At 40.4% G+C, this 6000-nt stretch overlaps 1 long non-coding RNA gene across 1 annotated transcript in view; it reads left to right on the forward strand.

Annotated features, from left to right (window-relative positions):
- Positions 1–5610, forward strand: part of LOC103106010 (uncharacterized) — a 65598-nt gene extending 59988 nt beyond the window's left edge. The window contains exon 3 of the long non-coding RNA XR_008911427.1: positions 2270–5610. This is a non-coding gene — a long non-coding RNA (uncharacterized LOC103106010). The remainder of the gene's footprint in view (positions 1–2269) is intronic.
- Positions 5611–6000: the final 390 nt, after the last annotated feature.

The raw sequence follows: 6000 nt of genomic DNA on the forward strand, positions 1-6000 counted from the left end.
GGAAGGGGGCTGGAGGGAGGAGAGGGAGAGAACATGAATCTTGTAACCATGGAAAACTTTTTCTTAATCAATTAAATAAAATTTTAAAAAAAGAAAAAGAAAAAAATTGGTTTTTCTGAAAAGGATCAGCTTGAGATAATTGAAAATGCTATATACTTTCTCAAATGTTCTATACTCACCTATGCTTAGGTTTAAAAATAAATAAAATGTGCAAGTTAAGGATGGGGAAAGCATGACATTAGTTCATATGAAAATATCTGGAGGTATAAGTGGAATAAAACCTCAATATGAGTCAACATTGTGGTCTGGCAGCCAAAAGTGCTGATGTGATCTTAGGCTATTTGATGAAAGCAAAGCATCCAGGACAAGGGCAGTGATGGTCCTGCTATATTGTTTTTTGGTCAACCACATCTAGAGTTCTTTGTTCATTTCTGGAATTCATATTTAAGGAAGGACACCGACAAATTGGCATATTTCTAGAAAAAGGCAACCATAATTGTGAGAGACTTAGAGACCATTCTATACAAAGACCATTTGGTGAAACTGGGGATATTTAAACTGGAGAAGAGAAGATAATAACGTGACAGATGTCTGGAAATACTTGATGTTGTGTTATGTGAAAGAGCATTTAAATGTATCTTGCTTATCCCCAAAAGGGAGAACTAGGAGAAATCTAGGAGAATTGTAGAGGCAGATTTAGGCTTTGTGTAAGAAAAAAACCCAAACATCTTAATTATTCATAATAATCAGAGTTGTCTGAAACTAGAATGAGCTGTTTCAGGAGACAGACAAGAGGTCTCCCCTTGACTAGAGGTCTTCCTTTAAAACTTAAATGACCGGTTGTCAAGGATATCATAGAGAAGCTTTCTGCTGTAAACCAAGGCATGAACTCTATAGAACTTGAGTCTCTCTTACCCCCAAAGGAGAGCAAACATCCTCAGGTGCTGAGACCCCTAGAGACCTCCATTCCACTTTCCCAAAACTAAGGGATAATCAAGAGCTATAATGCCTTAAAAGCAAGATGATCTTTATTAAGCAAGGCTATACATGCACATGGGAGCAAATTGGTCTGGTACCAATAAGTACTCAAAGTATAGTTGGCCAGCCAATTTTTAGCGAAGGGAGGCAGGAAAGGGGCTGGGAGAGAGCTAGGGTCAAATGAGTAAAGAGTTCCCAGGAATGGCATGATGTATTCCCAGGTGCAAAGGGGAACAAAGACATATCGGGGATTTATTTTTAGCATAAGACAGTAAGATATGAGTCTGAAGTGACTTGGTCTCAAGGTTTCAGCAATACAATGATCCACTGAGACTTAGGGCTGGTTGTTCCAGAGTTGAGGCCAAGTGATAAACTCAACCAGAAACAGATAGTCTAGGACCAGCAAGTTTACACAAAGTCCAAGGACATTTGGTTAGCTGATCCCAGAGAGACCTTGAGAAGTGGTGTGGAATGAGCCAGTGGCTGATGGACTTAAAGCCAGGCTGTAATTTTCAAAGGCAGTTACTTTCATCAATCAGGCTACTCTGGGTCACAAAGATAATTAGTTTCTTCAATTTACTCTTATGTCCTGGGAAAATAGTCAGTCTTACACATCTTCACACACAGAAGGGAAATTCTAGCATAGCAAGATAGTTAGGATAATTTATACACTGCTCAGTTACAAATTGAACTATAAGCCATTTGGGGTCCATTCTAATGCTAAAATTCTTTAATTTTCCCTGTTTTCATTTTTCTTTTCTGTTCTTTTTTTTTAATCTGATACCTTCCATCTTAGAATCAATACGATGTATTGGTTCCAAAGCAGAGTAGTGATAAGGGCTAGGCAATTGGAGTTAAGTGACTTGCCCAGGGTCACACAGCTAGCAAATATCTGAGATTAGATTTGAACCCAGGACCTCTGGTCTCCAGGCTTGGCTCTCTATACACCAAGCCATATTGCTGCCTCCTTTTCCTGTTTTTCTACAATATGTATGACTGTAGTTCTTGTACTTAATAGAGAGAGGAGAAATATTTTGTATGGCCCCAGAGAGAAGAACTAAGTCCATTAAGTGAAAATTATAGAGAAATCAATTTCATTTCAATGTAAGGAAAATTTTTTCCTAACAATTAGAGCTTTCTGACAATGGAATACTCTGCTTTGGGATGCAACAAATTCTCCATTAATGGAAGCTTTTAAACACAAATTGAATGTCCACTTTTTGGAGATGTAGTAGAGGCAATTCCTATTTAGTTATGTGTTAGAGTCAGTGACATTTGAATTCCATTCCAGTGCTAAGTTTGGTGATTCTGTGAAATGGGCTGTCTCAGGAAGTAGTGAAATCTCTCCCACTGGACATTTTCAAGAAGATTCTGGAAGACCATCTTTTAAGAACAGGGACTGAAAGATTCCTGCTCAGGTATGGTTTAGACTACATGACTTCTTAAGTCCCTGAAGACTTAATTGAATGTCAGCATGAATCATCTTCCAGAGTTTAGGATGGTATTTAGGAATAGCTTGTGCTTAAAGCATTTAAGATTAGGTAACAAAGGGGTAGCTGGGTGGCTTGGTGGATTGAGAGCCAGGTCTAGAGATGGGAGGTCCTAGGTTCAAATCTGGCTTCAGACATTTCCTAACTCTGTGTGTATGTGTGTGTGTGTGTGTGTGTGTGTGTGTGTGTGTGTGTGTGTGTGTGAGTGTGTGAGTGAGAGAGAGAGAGAGAGAGAGAGAGAGAGAGAGAGAGAGAAAGAGAGAGAGAGTCTCAATATTGTATATTGGCTCCAAGGCAGAAGAATGGTAAGAGCTAGTCAATGGGGGTTAAGTGACTTGCCCAGGGTCACACAGCTGGGAAGTGTCTGAGGCCAAATTTGAACCTAGGACCTCCCGTCTCTAGGCCTGGCTGTCAATCCACTGAGGTACCCAGCTGCACACTTGGCTTGCTCTAAAAGGAAGCCAGGGGAGCCAGAAGACAGAGAAGAGATGGGATAGCATTCCCAGGACAGGAGATGGCTAGTGAAAACGTCTGGAGTCTGAAATATCTTATTTGAGGGACAGCAAGGAGGCCAGTGTTGCTGGATCAAAGAATATGTAAGGGAGGTGTAAGATAGAAGAGGACTGGAAAGTGGGGGGTGGAGGAGAGGGGATGAAAGGCTTTGAATGTCAAAGAGATTTTATATTTGATTGTAGAGGTGATAAGGAGCCACTGGAATTTATTGAGTAAGGAGGCGATAAGGTCAAACCTCTAGGAAGATCACGTTGACAGCTAGCCTGGAGAGGCTTGTGGTAGGCAGCTCCACCAGCAGGCTCTTGCAACAGTCCAGCTGTGAGGTGATGAGAGCCTGCAGCAGGATAGTGGTAGTGTCAGAGGAGAGATGCGAGTATATATGAGAGGTTTACAGAGGTGAAAATTGATAAGCTTTGCCAACAGATTAGATACGAGTGGGAGAGAGAGTGAGGACCTGAAATCCACACTTAGCTTGTGAGCCTCCATGACTGGGAAGATGGTGGTACCCTTGAAAGTGATAGGGAAAGTAGGAAGGAGGGACATAGGGAGAAGATAATGAGTCCAATTTTGAATATGTTGAATTTAAAATGCTTATGGGAAAAAGTGTTTTTTGCTCTCTATAGGACCTCCAGTTTGAGATGTGAATTTAATGCAAATTTGTACCCCTCTGTCCTTTTAAAAAAGAAAGTTTTGAAAACCCATTTTGGTCTCAGCCTTACCCTTTCATTGGGTGCCCGTATGTACTTTGGAAGGACTTTAGAGGCATCCCTGGAGACACTCGTTTCTGGCCCCACATGGCTCCTGGCATCTGGAAGCCTGACCTCTGACCCAGACTGGGGTCAAGCCTGTCCAACCAAGGAGACCCAGAAGGAGCGACATCTCTGGGATTATAAATTGAGGAAGCATCGAGGACTTTTTGCTATGGAGCAGAATCATGAGATGAGCCACAAATTCAGATTAGCTAGGTGACAGTGCTTTTCTCTCTCCAACCCGCTTTCACTATCTAATGAATAATTATAAATTAATATATAGTGTCCAGAGAATTTTAATCCTAATAATGTTCAAGAGGCAGTTGGAGGTGCAAGACTGGAAGGCAGTTTTGAGATTAGGACTGGATAAGTAGATTTGAGAATCATCAGCATAGATTGAATCCTCAGGAGCCAATGAGATCACCAAGTGAATAATGTAGTGCAGTGGTTCTCCACCTTTCTAACGCCGTGACCCCGCGGTACAGTTCCTCATGTTACAGTGACCCCAAAACAAAAAATTATTTTGGTGGCTACTTCAAAACTGTAATTTTGCTACAGTTATGATTCGGAATGTAACTACCTGATATGCATTATGTATTCTCATTGCTACAAATTGAGAGGTTGAGAACCGCTGATGTAGAGGGAAATCAGGAGAGTGAAAAGTAGGATTTGCTATAGCTTCACAGAAGGATTCCTTCTCTATTAGTGGGAGGTGTAGTAAGCAAAGGAAGATTGCAAAGTGATTCTGCAAAATGAACTGCATTTGACTGACAGGGACAGGTGACACAGAATCACATGGGAGCCTGGGTCAAGATTCTAAGGTCCCAACTGAAATTGAACTTCTGGGAGAAGCTTTGGGAGTAGCTGAGATTTCCATCTTTCTACAAGACCAAAGAAGAGCCATCCCTTCTCTGCTGGATCTACTTTGGACTTTACCTCTGGGATCTTGGCTCATTTACTGGGCTCTGTTTTGTGAGGTTCTGTTTGGGAGGAACTTCACTTATTTAGCCTAGATAAATTGGCCATTGGGATTGTATTAAGGGAATTTATGTTTGGGGATAAGATTAAGAACTTTTCCTTCCCCTTTGTTACCCTCCTTCCTCATCCATTCCCATCAATAAACTTAAAATATTTAGATGTTTCCCTCTTGTCTCTTTCCCTTAAAGAATCCCATAATGACAGAGGTAGAAAATAGTTCTAATAGCACAGGGACTAGAGAAATTCCACACTAGATGAATCATTTATTTATTAAGTGCCTGTTATATGCCAAATAATTGTCCTAGACACTGTGGCTACAGACAGAATTCATAATAGTTCTTGTCCTCATGGAGGTTACATTCTATGCACATATAAGTAATTGTGATTTTTTGAGCTCTGATTTAGGTCTCACATTTCAAGGGATCTTAATTTCTTCTTCCTTGGGAGTTCAGAATAATATCCTGTGGATCATACCAAGCAGAATATTCTCTGTGCTCTGTACTATGGTTCTTCTCAGCTTTAAAATCCTATGAAGGGGTAGAGCCTAAGAGAGGAAATAATACATGTACATGAAAAACCATAATAAGGAAAGAAATTAGCATTATAAAGTCCTTACTATGTGCTAAGCATTCCACTAAGTGCTTTTTACAAATACCTCATTTGGTCCTCCTAACAACCCTGAAAGTAAGTACTATTGTTATCCTCATTTTACAATTGAGGAAACTGAGGCAAATAGACATTAAGTGATCACACAGGTTAATAAGTGTCTGAGGCTGATTTTGAACTCAGGCGTTCCTGCCTCCAGTTGCAGTGTTATATCCATTGCACCACCAGTCACCTCATACATTATTCTATAAAGTTGAATGACAAAAGGAAAGTACAAAGTTCTTTGTTAAAATAGTTAAGAGATATAATCAAAGAAAATTGCCCAGAGATTCTAGAACAAGGGGGCAATACAGCCACTGACAGAGCTCACAGAACACCTTCTACACTAAACCCCCAAAAGACAACTCCCAGGAATGTAATTGCCAAATTCCAAAGCTATCAAACAAAAGAAAAAATCCTACAGGAAGCCAGAAAAAGACAATTTAGATATAAAGGAATGCCAATCAGGGTCACACAAGACCTTGCAAGTTCTACTCTGAATGATCGTAAGGCATGGAACATGATCTTCAGAAAGGCAAGAGAGCTGGGTCTCCAACCAAGAATCAGCTACCCAGCAAAACTGACTATATACTTCCAAGGGAAAGTATGGGCATTCAACAAAATAGAAGAATTCCAACTTTTTGCAA

The sequence above is a fragment of the Monodelphis domestica genome, chromosome 4 (assembly GCF_027887165.1).
Source record: "Monodelphis domestica isolate mMonDom1 chromosome 4, mMonDom1.pri, whole genome shotgun sequence".
In the NCBI taxonomy this organism is placed as follows: Eukaryota; Metazoa; Chordata; class Mammalia; order Didelphimorphia; family Didelphidae; genus Monodelphis; species Monodelphis domestica.